Raw genomic sequence first — 16,832 nt, forward strand, 5'->3', positions numbered from 1 at the left:
CTCAGGATAAAAGTGCTCTTCTCTCTCCTCAGGCACTGTCATTGGAGGTAAAGACTGGCCAGTGTGTTTCTTGCGATGGCCCAAAGTGTCTCAAGCCACCTCCAAACGTGTCCCCATGCCTGTGAGTGCTTTTTGCAGCCCTGCACGGAGGTGGCAGGGGAGACAGAAAGTGGGGTCCAGGAGAGTCATTTCATTCCTTTCAGTTTAATAGCAACACCACCACCACAGCCGAAAACCCTCAAGTGTGGAGTAATAGAGCTGGGAGACAGCCGGGGAACAGGCGAGCCATGGCCCCTCTCCAGACAGCAGCTGGCAACGTGGCACAGTGCTCACTGCATTAGACAGCGCCCTGGGAAAGCGCCCATGGAAAGGCAGGGGCCACCCCTGTGTGGTGGAGAGGACAGGGCAGGGAGAGGAGCTGCAGCATCCTCTGCTCCACAGCCCTCATCTGCCCCCCTGTGGGGCTTGGTCTCTCTGTGAGCTGGTTGTTCTGAGGTGCTTCCATTCCCCTTCCCCTTTCGTTTGCCCTTGCATTTTTCCCTTCCCCTTCCCGCTTTCCCCTTCCCTTTCCCCTTTCCATTTCCCTTCCCTTTCCCAACCACCACTTGGACCCACATCCTTGAAGCACAGGAAACCCCTCCCTCCCTGGAGCAGGGATATCCCACTTCTCCCACATCCATGGGATGCCCCAAAGTCAAGGAGCTCTCACTTAAATTCCTTTGGACAAATAAATGCAAAGGCAGTGACATGAAATAGGCAGGGGCCCACCATGAAGGTACCATGGGGCCAAGTGTCTTCCATCCTTCCTGTGCCTTTGCTGGGGAAGGCTCTCCAGCCTATGGCTTGCATGAGCAAGCTGTCACATCTCCCTGGGCAGTGAAGGATGGTGCCAGGTCCCTCCTGGTGCCAGGAATGGGGTGTTCCAGGATGCAGCCCCCTCCTTGGTGCCTCACAGCCCATGTGGCAGCCAGAAGCACTGTGGGTTCAGACCAACCCTGGAGCTGGGTCTGTCCCAAGGCGCCTGTAAGGAATCACCTGGAACAGACAGGGCTGCCATCAGCACTATGTTCCATTGCAGGTTTTACCCACAGAGGCCAGCAGCAAGGACAGGGAGGGTTTGCAAAAGGCTCTTCGCACACAGCTCCCCAGAACTACCTGGGGAGAGGCAGACCCCCAAGCCTCACCCATGGATCAAGGACAGGCTTTAAAGGAGCATCATTCCTACCAGTCCAATGGAGGGGGTGGTGAAAAGACATAGCGCAATCTAACAACTTTGCAACTCAAGATAAATTAATAAAAGAAGTAAGTACTTCTGAGTGAGCTGTTCCAGTTCTTCTGAGAGGAACTGACGCCAGCCCAGCCTCTGGCCCTATATTTAGTAAAAATCTAAACCAGACATTGATAATATTATTAAAGACAGGAAGGAATAAAAGAAGACGTCGCCTTGCTGGGATGACTGATCTACTTACGCACGACGGCGGGAGGAGGGCTGTGAGAAAGGTGTCTCGGGTCAGGAGAGCCTCTGCTGGGCTCTCAACCAGCGGAAGAAGACTTCTGACACAGCAGGTTCAAGCAGTCCTAACCCAGTTTAACAAGTGGTATGGGAGGGAGAGGTGGTGAATAAAACATTGGCTGCTTCTCCCAGTGATGTGACGGTGGTAACGGGAACAAGAGCTCTTCTGTTGCCTATTGTAGCATCACCTGGAAGAGAAATGCTGGGCAAGGGACAAAGCATCGGCTGGGCAGGGCTCTGTTCATCCATGCACAACAGGAAGGTGTTAAGTTAGATAAGGACATCAATGGCTCTGAAACACAACGTGAAGTAGGGTGAGCGAGGTGCCTCCTGGCCTTGCTCAGGGCAGAGACTGAGCTGTCCCCACGCAGTGCCCACAGCAGCAGGGCTCAATCCTGCATCCTCTTTGTGTCATGGAGATTGTGACAACCTGGTGTCCTCCAAGAGAAGAAAGCACTCCCCATTACAGGGGAGACCAGAAAGGTGGCAACATGACAGCCTTGTGGCTGCCTCAGTGCGGAGCCTGGGGAAAGAGTACAATGTGCTCCATGGGACCCCATGTGGGGCAAGGGATGGAGGTCTGGGGTCTTTTGCTAAGTTAGACTGTTCCTCCCTGCCAAAAGGCAATGGCTTCAAGTGTCTTAAAAGTCACAAGAGACTGAACCCCCCCAGTGAAACCCATAACAACAACAACCCACCATGCACAGAGGGTGAACCAGCCTTGCTCCATCCAGAGCTCCAAGCGCTGGGCCTGAAGCTCCTGCTGCAGGCACAAGCAAAATGTGCCACAACAGGGAGGAAAAGAGAGAACCATCCTTGTGGGAAGGGCATGATCCTCCCCCCTCACCTCCCTATGAGACTGGTTGGTGTCCCCCACTGGAGGGCGAGGAGATGCATCCCACCACCAAGTCACCATGCAGCAACACAAGGGGATGCTGCCATGCGGTTCCCAGCTCTGTGCCGGTGTGGCTGTGGGTGACTTGCTGTCCAAGGGATAATTTCCTGCAGCCTGAGCTGCTGCTTTGCTGTTGTTGTCAAATCCTATCTAAAAAGCATCAGACTAATTAGAAAATGAAAAATGACATTTTATGGGCTGTTAGTGCTGTAAGTGGACTAAGGCCTTATGGTATTTAAGGAATGCTTGGAAAACAACTCTGATATTTACATTTGGGAAAGGGTTACCAGGTTCAGGCAGAAGCTGCATTTCAGAACAGTTTTGTTGAACACACTCAGCCTCGGTGATGGCAAATATTACTGCACATCATTACCCCAATTTTTCAGGGTGCTAAAACCTCATCCGTTGCGAAACGTCTCTGCTGTAGACTTGGGGGCTTGGATGTGTTTTTATAGCTTCCCATTTGTTATGATTTTATTTTACTTTGAAACTCTGAAGAAGTCAACTTTATGCCAGTGAAAGGGATCAGCAGTGGGGCTAGGGGACCTCTGCCAGCCCACAGCCCAGATGCAGAGTGGTTATACATAGTAAATTGCTCTGCTTAGGGCCTTCCACCCAAAGCTGGTGGAGACATCCAGGACTGGCTTGGTCTCTAGCCCTACTTTTACTTGCTGAGCCTGGCAGCTAAGGTGATTCAGTGAGGATGATGGAGTTGCCATCCAGACACTCAAGCACTCAACCACATCTCAGAAAAAGACACTTTCCTACACCATGTGCTGCTGTATTGACCACCAAAGTCTGATAATGGGCTTGATTTTGTCCTGTTCCTCCTCACTGAGGCTGATCGCTATCTCCCTCCTGCGCTTGCATCCCTGTGGAGCATAAGAATCCTATGGCTATGACTTTGGCTTCAGTGCAGCAAAGGTTGGGTGTCCACAAAGGCTCCAGGGGACTCATCCTACAGTTGATGGTCTCTTTTGTCCCCTCCGGATACCCTGACATGCTACTGTAGTGCAGATTATGTAGTTCTTTCCACCTGAGGACCTCCAAGTGAGTAAACAGAGTGAATAATTCACAGTGTGAAATTTCTTTAAAGATCTCTTTTTTTACTTCCCTCTCATACACACATTGTCCGTGAAGAGAATAAGAAATTCTCCAGTGCATTTTTTCACTGTTATTCACAAGTCTCTCTGATGAACAACTCTCAGCTTGCAGGTGCTTTCAAGCTAAGGAGTCTGACATCAAGTCTTCAAGTTGCAGTTTGGGTAACGGCCAAATCAAAACACACACTCCAAGTTACACATCCCAGGGCAATGCCCAGATCCGATGTCCAAAATCCACCCTGTACTCTTAGCTACCTCCAAACATCAGTGCATGGAGAGAAAAGGCTTGATTCTGCCCTTCTTAGCACTGCACAGGCCCAAGCATAGACATTATGACCCCCATTTTCACAAGTGGCCACTGATTTGAGGGCATCATTTAAGACATTAAAGGCATGCTACTCGTATCCAGTGTCTAGCCTGTTTTGGGGTGGTGATGGAGGCAAGTCAGACTGGATCCAAAGGTCTTCAGAGCAAAGCCTTTCCTTTCTTGCTTTGCCTTCAGTTCTCCTACACTCCTTGTGTGCATCTGAGGTCATTTCCACTGACCCTCTGCTCAAGGAATCTCACCTTGCCCTGTGTGAGAGACCTCATCTGTCCTTCAAAAGGCAGAGCCAAACCAAGCGATGCTATTCCAGGGCTGTCACTGAGATGAAACTACTCAGCTTCGCCAAAGCCATCCCTGAAGTTGGCCCCCAGCAAGAAAGGTTGACAGGGAGCACACTCCTGCCTTGGAGACATGTAAAAGCAGCCTGACTTTCTTTGTATTTACAGAGCATCAGATTGCACATTCCCTAAGAGCTCTGATTCATCCCTCCCAAACCCTAGAACAAATACTCCAAAATCAGTCTACAGCATGGGGACAGGCTTTGTTCAGCGCTTTGAAAGAGAGCAGGTAAAGTCATTACCCTCACTTTGCATCGCAGGAGTGATATGCATAAAGCTGCACAGAACAACCCTGCAAAGCTCAAAGGAAACAAATGGGCGACTTGCACCATGAATTTCAATGGGACTTTGTGCCGCCAGGATAATAGCCAGCGAGACAGTGAAATATTGCACAGAGAGACACTGGGCAGTAAAAACAAGTTCCACTTGCTAATGCAGCGGGCTATCCTGCAATATCACATGGGGGGAGGTTGCAGAGCAATTGAGCAGGGGCACATGGAGCAGCCTGAGAGATTAGGGAGCACGCTGGGGCGCAGGGCTGGAATAATTCAGGATGGGGTGTGAGGGTCTTTGAAGCACAGGGAATTACGCTGTAGCTTCTCACTGGAGCTGTCCCCTCAGCTTGAAGACGTATTTATCCAGCTTGGCTTGGAGGCTGAATAGGTCTGGGGGTCTCCAGCCAATTTTTCACATGGGTTAGCTACAGTCCTTGGAGCACTCGACCTGCTGGGGGTCAGCAGTGGCTGCACGATGGAGATCTGTAGCCAAGTTTCTTGCTATTATTCCCAACAACTGCCTTCACACCGATCCCTGGCTGCTGAACGCAGCCTTGCCTCAGGTTGTCTCTGTGCTGTGGTCACAAGCAGGGCAGACAAGGGAAAGTTTGCAGGAGAAGGGGCGACAGGGAGCCCTGGCCAGGGATACAGCATCCACAACAACATCTCAGCTCCATGGGGATGGTGCTCCAAAGCATCTCTGCTTCCTGTGAGCTCCCTGCTCTTCCCATCATCCTCCGTGGGATACCCTGCAGGTCCTGGGCTCAGCAAAGTCTCTAAATGTTGACTGGGAAAAATCAGCTCCCGTTGGACACACGGAGTATAGGAGGCTTCCATGTAGCTTGATAACTCACCTGAGGCTGGAGTAGGGTGAATTAGCATCCTTTAAATTAAAGAGCTTTAAACAGCATCTTCTACCCAAATTGCTACTATATCCATTTCAGGAGTTACAGCAAACACTTTGCAAGTAGACTCAGAGGAAGAGGAAGGAGAAGGGAGAAAGCCAAATCTGATGTGGTGGGGAAGGGGCCAGGAGATGCCTGTTTGCACCAGAGGCAGCTGTGTTGTTACTGAGGCAAAGATGTTAAAGCATGCAATTCCCTAAGGCACCCTAAACCTTTATAGATTGCTGATGGTGAAAGCAGTAAATGAAAGGACACCTTTGAGTGAGCACTCGTGTGTTAAACACTCTTGAAGGTTGTCCCCATGCAATACAGAGTGTGTCTTTCAAGGCTGTGTAACTCCACAGCAGATACAACAGATGACGGGTGCTAAATCCAGACAGGAAAACCTCACCAGGACCTTCAAGATGCCCACAACAAGGGGAAATGGCAGGGCAATAGTCTGACTGCCACCATGGACACTGGCTACTGGTTCCTGTGCATGACCACCTAGATATTTAAGGGTTAAATGATTTTGGGGCCAAAGGGAGATGGGGAGAAAGGAGAGAATAGCCAAGATGTGTTGGTGAAGGTACAAGACAGGGTTGATTGGGTCTCAGCCACGGCCACTTAAACTCTTTGGCTCTGAAAAGCAGAAAAAAACTAAGATGGATGAAAGCAGTGGACAAACTGAAATTCAGATGGGAATCCACCTCTCCAGTACACCAGATCTGGGATTAATAACACCACCTCATCATCCTCTCTTATTTTAAGGCTGACCAGAGATCCATGAACGTAGTCAGGAAGAGATTTGGAAAAGGGTGCAGAACGAGTCACACCGTGCCTCTCCTCTCCCCCAGCATCCCAGGAGCGCAGACCTCCTGGTCCTTCATCTTCTTCATCAAGCAGGCTGAGCACAGCCTTGAGATAAGAGTGTGAGGAGCAACTCTCCTCCATCCACACCAACCCGCAGAGACAGGACCCTGGTAATTTCCCCTTTAGTGACCCAGCGTTCAAAATAGCACAGCACGAGGGGCCGCTGACTCAGAGGTACCCAGGTAAGGAAGGAGCCGCCGGGGAGCCTGCAAAGCTGCGACGAGACTGCAGTGACTACAGCCATCCAAAATAGCATTTGTCTCCACCGAGACTCACAAGCCCCTTGGGAGGGGAAGGACCTGTTATTCAGCAGTGCCATCAGATCCCAGGGGAATGGTTTGCTTGGAGAATGGGAGTTCAGAGGATTTTTGCAGCTTCCCCTCCCAGGCTCCATTTACCTCACTGAATTCAAAGCAGTGTGGGCTGGAAACAACGTTAAAAGGGAAAAGGAAGCAAAAACCAAATCACACTGAGTGTATTGTTCTGGATAAATGAGACATAGGCATGTTGTGGAAGGGAGCTAAACCCATCCCACAAATGGTCTTCTCCTGCCAGGAAGATATGACAAAAATAATTACCTGGGCTATACATAATTATTATGCTGCTTTGAGGCAGCCACTTGCCCTTGGCACAGTTAAGGCAGCCTTCGCCTGATATTGATTAATGACATTAACCATTAGCCCATTAACGTCCTGACCCACTAAATGGGCTGGGATGTCGCAAGTGATGTAGCCAGGCAGCAGCCTCCGTATCTGCCCACCCTAAGGGGGAGGCACCATACGCCTGGTGCAGGAGAAACTCACCCAGTTGCCATTCCCAGTTGCACCAGCGCTTGGAGATGGATGGACTCCAGTGCGATCAAGCATCAAGATCTCTACACAGGAGATGCTGGTTGCCATTGGCAGGGACAGGTGGTTTGTGGGACTCACAGGAGGTGGGACCAGTGGTGGAAAACACAGAATTGATTTGATGAGGAAAAAGAAAGCATAGAGGTAATGAAATCACTGTTTTTTTCTCTCCCAGATGGAGAAAGCTCCAAATTCCTCCAGTCTGGGTTCAGCTGCCAGAAAAGGACCTGTTCCACAGGTCACTTGGGGAAACCTCGGTGGGATAAATTAAATGTTCTTCATTTAATTCTCTCAAAGGGGGAAATAAGAGTTTTACAACCAGCTGTCAAACGCTCTGCAGCTAAAACATCAACAAAATATGACAGATGCAAGATGGAAAAAGCCTCTGAGATTTCCTTTTATTGACTGGAAAGTCTCTTTCTTATCTTATTATCTTCTAAGCTAAACCGATAGGAGCTAACAATCAGGAAATTGAATAGCATCATTGGCAATGACCATCCTCTCCTCAAATAGCTGACAGTGATGAATACCTGAGGAGACCCATCACTTCTGTACAGTGCGATCTAACAAAACAGAGTGTTTCATCTCATTCCATACAAACCATTTGGCTGACAATGATGGAGATCCAAACATCCTGCATCTCCTATAGGTTTATCTGGCAATAATCTAACGTTTGGGTCATGCGGAGCTCAGTTGCACATTGATAATCACATACTTGAAGATCACAGGCTATGAAACTTATTGCTGTGCTGGCTGGAATAAATTATGCAAAGCAATGCGTTATCTGGAAGCCTGCAACGCGCACGCACATGCACGCACACTCCGGTGATCTATCGCTCTCCATGCAGATGTTCTGCTGCAAAGGCATTTTAATTAATACATTGAAAATACGTTTCCTGCCTTGTCTGAGCCGGAGATGAGCAGCGAAATGACGCCAAGTGGGGGAAAAGCCCCCACTGCAATAGAAAAGATGAAGGGGAAATGCAGTGACTTAAACCCAGCCAGAACTAAGATGCTGTCTGAACTGGGGCCCGGTCGTGCGTTGCGCTGGTGTTGGTGGGAGAGTGAGTGGCAGGGATTGAAGATGCTCTCATGAAGATACTGTGGGGCTGTAGCACAGCTCCTTACTTACTACTCCTATTCCTCCTGCTGAGGACATCCCTACACCCAATCTCCATCTTTGTCTCCCCATCAGGAAGGACCCAGTTTAAGGAATCCACTGTTCAAATGAGAAACCAAAGCTAATGCATGAAAACATGGCTATTTCAGAAAGGCATCAAAACAAAAAAGCCCAGTCAAGACATCATCCACACCAGCAACATCTGGATATAAATAAATACCTCCTTCCCAGCCAAGAGGAATAATTTCCATCCCTCAATGCAAACTGAAAAGGTGGGATATTTGCTTTAATTAGGAAAATGACTTTGGCCTTTCATGCCTTTTTTCTACCTTATTTTTACTGACTCCTGCCTCATCCATGAGACTCTCCCATACGGACCAGCCAAGGACCATAGTGGCAGCAGTAAGTAAAACCAGGCAATGACTGCCCTGCTGTCCTCAGTGCCTGCCCCAAGACGGGTGGCTCATGGGAGCACAGGGCTGCACTGTGGCACTGCAGGCATTGGAGCTGGCCTCATCCATCACATGGCAGGGAGGTGGTTGAAGAGACCCCCAGAAGGATGGGAGAGGAGATGGGGAGGCACAGACCAAAGAGCAGTGATGATTTAGGTTTGCATCCTGATGGCTTGCAACAAAATCCCACTGGGAAGGGAGGGTAGAGGGAAGTGTGGAGTTGGGGCAGGAGGAAGGGTGAGCCAGACAGCAACCAGCCCCCCAGAGGTGACACATTTGCAGGGGCACCATTCAGCAAGCATGATTTGGCCATAGTGGGGTTGTTGCAACCAACATGTCCTTTTGTAAAGTGACCCTTGGCCATGGCACAGGATTAATCCTGGGTGGGAGAGTGAGAACATGGAGCTGTTTTCCCATGGGAATGGGGATGTGCTTGCAAAGAGAGCTCATGCCAAGAGCTGAGCAGGGTCTGGTGAAAGGAGACAAGCTACCACCCCAGGGTCTGTCCTCACCCAGGGGACAGGACACACAGGCAGCTCTGTACAGCTGGGCACCTCTATCATGCTCCATCAGGACTCAGAGACAGCAATAACCAAACCCTCTTGGCTGAATCTAATCAGGAGGGAAGGCTCCAGCCTCAAGCAGGGAGAAACCCTGATATATACCCTGGAGAAAAAGAGATGTGAAATTATCCTCCCCAGGCTAGGGAGTGCTTTTAAATTGCAGCAGAAGCCTTTGAGAGATAGCTCTGCTCTCCACAGGAACTTCTCCCCATCCTTGGAATAAAAGCCTGTTAACAGTGGAGTATGATGATGTTATCTGTTTGTATTGCACTTTTATCACAAGCCATTCCCAAAGTGATTTGGTATCATGTCCTCTGGGAGCTGCTGAAACACAGGCCCTGATGGGAAGCAGCAGCGCAGCAGCCACCACCCTCCTTACAGGCAGGGGAAAGGGGGGATGTGGAGAAGAAAACCACATCCTTGGTTTCTCAGATCCTCACAAACCAGCAAGGATGTGAGGTTTATGGTCCTACTCCAACCCACCCCTCGCTGCTCCACACCAGACCCACACTCCCCTCAGAGAACACAGCCCACAGCCTGACCCACCAGCGTTAGAGCAGAGAAGGTGTTAGAGGGAAGAGGAGTTGCAAGGGAGCAGGAGGAGAGAAGGAATAAGACTAGGAGAGGAAAAGGAAAGGAAAGGTTTTCCCTAAGTGAACAATGGCCAGGATGGCTGGGAAAGGGAGAGACTCGTTGCAGCCATGCGGTCCCTGCTGCTGTGTAGGCCCAGAGGATATATGCGCTATCTCTCCCTGAGAATTTATCTCCCTGCAGAAGTTGCAGACAAGATCCCAGCAGCTGATAGCAGAGGCAGCAGGAGAAAATGAAGAGAAAGCCCTTTGCCAGGTGGGAAAATGCCTGCATTTCTCACCCTCATATTGAGCTCCAAGAGGCTCAGGTGTTAGCATCTATTCTCCAGCTCCCAGCTCAGACAAGGGAGGATCAATAGGGTTACAGATCTCTGATGGAAAGCAGAAGCTCACTACCGTGTTTAGACACAAAACTGAACAGCTTTCTCTTAAAGTGACTGATGGAGGAGTCCAAACCGTGCAGCGTCCAGGCCAAAACAATCCACCACACTGTGGTCCATAGACCTGGACTCCACAGGATTAACCTGCACATCCAGGCTGGAGGACTGCAGTCCAATTGCCTGTGAGCATCACCTGGTGATGTACGTGATTAGGACAAGTATTTGTGTGTTTTCCTTTGATGGACAGGTGCTTCGGAGAATCGTTTCCTTCCCTTAGAGCCAAGTGCAGATGTTATGCCCAATTCTCCTTCCTACAGCCACGTTTTAAGCAGACATACACGGCACGGACACACAGACCTCAAGAAGCATCACGGAGAGGAGAAAGCCTGCAGCTCCGTGCTGGGAATATCAGTGGAGACACAAAGCGATTTCACTCACAGCTAAATTGTTGCCTGATTGACACCCTGTAATAAAGAGATTCGCCACATAATTATTGTGCATTTGGGATGCAGCACCAGTATTTCTTTTTTAACCCAGTGACAGTTTTAAACAGTGGTTGAAGTGTGTGTTTATATTAATGCCGTTAGTTATTTTTGTGTCTTTCAGAGAAAAGGTTTTCCTTGAAACAGCAATACAGCAAACAAGAGCTCAGGTGTCTTATGGAGACACCTCTGCTTTCAGATGAACTACTGAAGAGAATGGAAGAGGAAGGATCTGAGCTGGGATTAAACAAGCAGCATCTTGACTTAATGACAACAAGGGGTGCAGGATCAGGCACTGCTGTGGGGAGTTTCTTACCTCTTATAGGGTAAATACAGGAGCCTGAAGAAATCTCTTCCACTCTTTGGCTCCTGCTGTGGCAGCAAGGACTTGCCATGCCTTCACATGTGGCAGGCTGTCAGCGGCTGAGACCTGACCTCTGTCAGGACACCTACACCTGGGCACAGCCAGGATGGGGACACAAGGGCTGTTGTGTTCAGGGATCTATCTAAGCCTTGCCAGAAAAGATGCTAAACTAGGCTTATAACAAATGAGAGAAGGAGCTTGGCATTTACTGTTAGAGAGAAACAATAATAAATGATGTTTTTTATGAAGAAATATTATCTAGAAATGCTATTTCTACTCCTAGGGCCTCCAACAGCCAGCAATGTAATAAAGAGGAAAAAGAAGACGTGAAGGGAAAAATTAGAATAATGAAGATGATCAAATAAAACCACACGCATATATACGCCTTAAGTCAATAACACCTCAGCGTCACAGTTGGGTTTGTGTTCTTATGCGATGGAAGAAAGGCCACATTTCATAAACTAAAACAAATTTCATAAATTACCCTGGAATCAAAATGAAAATGGGTACAAAAGAGGTGGTGAAATATTATCAGTCAGGGATGGGAACACGGGTCCTTCCATCACTGTCACCAGGAAGGTGCGTCTCCGGTGGATGTGCAGAGCTCAGCCTCGGGGCTTGCAGCTCCACCACAAGGGTTTGGGCTGGTACCAGGAGCCTCAGGAGATGCTGTGGTCTCCCTCCAGCTTCCAAACCTGCCTGGGTACCATCTGTGGCTGGGCAGAGCAGTGTGGGGCAGAGGCAGGCTCCAGATGTGGGGGCAAATCCCTGTCCTTCACAATGATGCGTTTTAAAGATTCATTTGGGAGTTAGGGGAAATCTGGCTATCAGCTTTCACAGGGCGACTTGGCCCTGCTCCTCAACCTCCCACCATCACCTGCAAGGCTTTGTAAATCAGGAACACCGTTTCTTTTCTTCCAGAAGCATGATCCTGCCTCAGAGCTCCTCCTCCCACAGATGCACAGCATGGATGCAGCTAGAGCCATCAGAGGTGCTTTGTACCGATTCTTGTCTCTCCACAGGGCAATGCCAAAGAACCAGATCAGTCCCTGCCCATGGCAGGCAGTTGGAAATAGATGATCTTAAAGTCCTTTCCAACCCAAACCATTCTATGATTCTATAAAGCCCTTCAAAGTAACATCTTCTCTGCGTATTTCCAGCAGCTGCCCCATTACACCACACTGTAGGAGGTACCAATGTGGTGGCTTCAGCCCTCTTCACAAGCCTGGTACAGCTCTTGGTGGTGCCCCTACATGCCATAGGGGTAACACACCACTTGGGAATGTTCCTCTGCTTCCTACTTTGTTTTATATCCACTTCCTGCTGTGACAGATACAACACACCCGTCCTGGGACTGGGTTGCATCTCTGCAGTGGTAGTCACCCATCATTAACTGGGTGACTCAGGCAATTTTCCTGAGCTGCTGCTCTGTTCCCAGCCTGTAGTACAAGTTCTCGTCATCTGCCCTTACATGGTTGACCTTGCACTGCTGGCTCTTTTAGATTTAATCACTTCTACTCATGTTGAGATCACCCAGGTCTTCTGGCATGACATAACATGACTCTGCATTGAGGATACTTCCCAGCATCGCATCTCCAGTGTTTCATTAGCATAAGACTAATTCTTATGCCAAGGTCATTAATCAAAATTATTATATGATGAAAACAACGTCATTCCTGAACTCTGCCCGTGAGACTCTTGGTGAACTATCAGCCCTTTACTCAGTGCCTCCCTGGTCCACAGCACCCCAACTTTTACTTCACTAATTCCCACCTCCTCTGGCTTCATTAATAGGACATGAGATAGGTGAGGCAGCCAGGCTGTGAAACTGTCTGGGAAGTGAATTTTGGGGTAATAATGGAAAAAGATAACATGGCTTATGGAGGAGACTGATCTGCATTCACATACCTTGCAAAGATGACCCAACCCTAAAGCATGCATGTTAACATCCTTCTTTCCACGGAGAGGAGGCACCATGCAGACACTCTCAGGGAGAGACTGAAGCCATCTGTGGTCCCAGCAGTGGCCCAGCACAGTGTGATTCTTCATTCTCATCTCCTTCTGGTCACTGTAGGATGGCCAATGTCTGGAGGTAAAGATCTGAATTTGCTTAGCAACCCACCCTGACACCTTCCTCACCCTCACCCACAATGATGCCTGCACTCCACAGCAGAAGCCTCCACCCGCTCCTGCAGCACCACAAACCTCTCCCAGCAGATTTTACCGTGGAAAGAAGCAGCATTACAGCATTGTCACATCCCCCAGGGACGTCTCTGTTAGCACTCTCTGTTAGCTGAATGTGGATCACCACAGTCAGTATCTGCACGTGTAACAGAAAGCAGGCCTGCAGAGCGGATACTGATGTGGAAAGGACAAGACAGAGAAGGTCCCCAGTGGATGGAAGAAGTCACAATATCCATGAGGAGCTGTTCTGGAGCTCAACCGATGGGAAGTGCAGCACACAAGTGCTCATGACCCAAAGTCTTCTCAACTCTTCCCTCTGTCTGAGTGGCAGGCAAGAAGTAACCTCAGTGATTGCATTTCTTTGTATGACCCCATCTAAAACTTTCAGCATCAGATAAACAACTCCCAAGGGTCAATTAACATGTCTTGAGATGATTAGAGTCTGACACTGATGAAACCCAGCAGTAATTAGCAAATTAGAAAAAAAAAACCCAACCCTTTTGATTAGTACTCAGCATAATTCCCTCCAATTATTCAAAGTTCATGACTACAGGGGGTGGAATATCTCCAGGAATATTTATTTATATCCCTATTTTTTTCCAATCAACTTTGTGAATCTAGTTAATCATCAGCACTTGAACTTGTTAACTTGGAGAGTTTCAGAGCTGTCACTCTGTCTGATTGCTGGAGACAGCCTGAGGAAGAGTTTGGGCAACACAGAGAATCCAAATACCTGTCTCAGGCAAAGAAAAAGCAACAACAACAAAAAAAAAACCCAAGAAGAAAGCATAAAAAAAAGGAAAAAAATCCCAACTCACTGCAGCAGCAGAGCAAATAAAAATAGTGTTTTCCCTCTCTTTGTTTAGAGTCACAGCTTGGTGCTGGCATGTTTTGCATCAGCCTGTCAGACAGTGCTTTGCAAAGGCAGGCAATACACCTCCTTCTGCACACGGACAAAATCCTCTCTGAAGAGATGTTCGTGCCTGCAGAGACCAAATATCTGGGCAGGAGCAGCCCAGCAGCCAAGCTTCCCCTGGAAATATGGTCCGTGGTACTGCAGGAAAAGAAGAGCCTTAAGCTGTTAAGCTCCTTGGCTGCAGGTGCAGTAAATCAGTGCCCAAGCCAACCCCCCAGTGTGGCTGGGGCAGGGCTGACCTGTCCATCATGCATGGGAAGCAAGGGCAAGCCACAGAAAAGCTGGAATTCCTCTGGAAGTCATCAGTGACTGCACGGAAGCTTTGCTAAAGCATTTCATGCCTGTCTTCAGATGATAGGAGAACAGTTTTCCTGCCCTAAATCCTTCTGGATCCTTTCCAGCAGGAAGGGTGGGATCAAGGACCACAAAACCTCTCCTTCCATATCCCTCCCCAAAACTGCCCCAGCAACCACGGCTCATGGCTGTTGGGTTGGAGCTGGGGTGGGGACCAGCACCCCCACACTGCTGTCAGAGGCAGGTGAATGTGTGACCCCCATCTCATAGCCCCATATGCCCCAGAACTACTGCTGTCTGCTTCCTCCCATAGATGCCTCCAGGCCTATGGGAGAGGTCGATGAATGGAGAGCAAGAGATGCCACCACCTCAAAGGATCAAGGCGGTCAGAGCACTGCAGGGCTTTATGCAATGGAGCCTGGGAAAACCTCTTGGCACCCTCTCATCTCCTGATGCAAGGTCTCAGCAGCCCCAGCTTCACTGCCTCCTGCAAGTCACGTTGCTTGGGCAGAGACAAGATCCATCCTGGTGGCATGCAGGGACTTCCCTTGCCGTCCTGCATGGGCAAGAGCTGGGGGCATGGAGATGTGACTACCTGAAGAGTGAGCTTGCCAGGCTCTGAGCTGCAACTCCTCCACCCTCTGCTTCATTAAAACCTTCTTTCCTGCCTGAGCGAGCCCTGAGGGATGGAGAAGACGAATCTCTGATAGGAAGACATACGCTTAAACCTTTCAAAGCCATTTTTCATTGGACTTTTCCACATTCATCACTGCAGACTAACAGAGATTTTCTCTCTAGTTTAGATGATTATTTTTTTTAATTTAATCCTATCCAGTGAGAGCCCTCTAGGGAGCTCCTAACCCTGCTTTAATAACATGCTCATTAGCGAGGTTATTCAGGGAGTGGTTTCTATTTGACACTCCAGCATCTTTCTAATTAATGTTGCTTTAAAACAAGCAAACCTTAAAAAAGAGAGAATATCAAACAGCTCGGAGTCAGCACTGCGGGAAGACAGCAATTTCCTCTGGATTTTCATCTCCCTTCTCTCCAAAATTCGGTTCTGAGAATGTCAGCCATTTGCTGAGACAGGACTAAATTAAAAGACTACAGGGCCCTGCCATCCCAGCAACTCAGAGACGTCAAAACAGCAGCCAGCACACCAAGTAGGACACTGAGCACGGGTTTGTTGAGCTGGATTAGGTCCTGCATGATGCACACTCTGAGTCACGCATGTGCAAGGTTGTACCAATGCACACAGGCACTCCCCATGGGCCAAGGGACAACAGGGTGACATTTCTTGCCACCTCTGCAACTGGAAATCTTTCCGTCAGTTCAATGCCTCCCAGTACTGGAGGTCCTTCCCTTGGTCCCTCATTTGTGCTGGGTTTGGGCATGGTAAACTGCTGCAGCAGCCAACAGGATCACTGGGTTTGAGTGAAGGGATGTTGCCACAGTTGCTGGAGCAGGGGGACAACTCCTCTGACATCTCTTCAGGTGACCTGGCTTACCTATATATTTATATTGACCTTTCCCTTTGGCTTAGATATTCCATATGGGATGGTCCAAAGCCTGGAACAGCTCAGAACTAAGCTCTGAGCTCATCTCCATCCAATAACTTCACACGTGGGATTTGCCAGGTGTGTGCCTCAGTTTCCCTTCCACGAAGGCAAGCCCTGGAAACACATCCCACAGCCAGGTAATGATGCCTCTTAGCAACCAAGAAGAGTTTTGCACAGCAGGTGCTGCAGAAGGTGAAGCATGGCAACATCAGGGCATGAGTTACTGAAAATGGTTTCAAAACATGCTCAATTTACCCACAAAAAGCAGGACTGAAGCTTCCTTCACTGCCCACCACTTCCCCAGCTGCAGTAACAGGTCCTATTAATTTCCTTTTAGATACAGAACATTGAAATCTGGGTCACAAGCGGGGAAAGCAGAGCCCACTGCAAAGAAATACCACCCTTGGCAAGTCAGCAGATGCAAGGAGAGCACAACAGGGACAAACTCTGCACTGTTGGAGGGCCAGCACCACTCCACCAACCAAAGAGAGCTGCAGCCATCTGTGACCCAGCTGAGCTTGGTCCTGGAGGGCTCACAGCAAGTGCTACTTGGGCTGGGAATGGAATCCAAGTGGTAAAATGGTGAGATGAGGGTTAAGAGCCTGTGAATTCCTAGGGCTGGTAACAATACTAAGAATGAGATTTGCGCAGGGCTTCCCTCTGTGTTGTCCTCAAGTCATTCCCCATAATTTGGACTGAAATAAGTGGATAATTGTGTTGCCTACCACAGCTTGCCAAGCACATGTCTCCACCTGTGACGCAGGGAATAATGCCGGCATTACCTGGTTGTGTGAGCAGCTAAACTCTGAGTAAGACTGCAGGCATCCTCCGCTCTCTATTATCGCAAGTTCCCCTTAGGCTCTTCTCTTTGCCT

Source organism: Pezoporus wallicus, unplaced genomic scaffold, assembly GCF_028554395.1.
Source record: "Pezoporus wallicus isolate ANWC-B61680 ecotype Strahan unplaced genomic scaffold, APGP_CSIRO_Pwel_v1 scaffold_7392, whole genome shotgun sequence".
Taxonomy (NCBI): Eukaryota; Metazoa; Chordata; class Aves; order Psittaciformes; family Psittacidae; genus Pezoporus; species Pezoporus wallicus.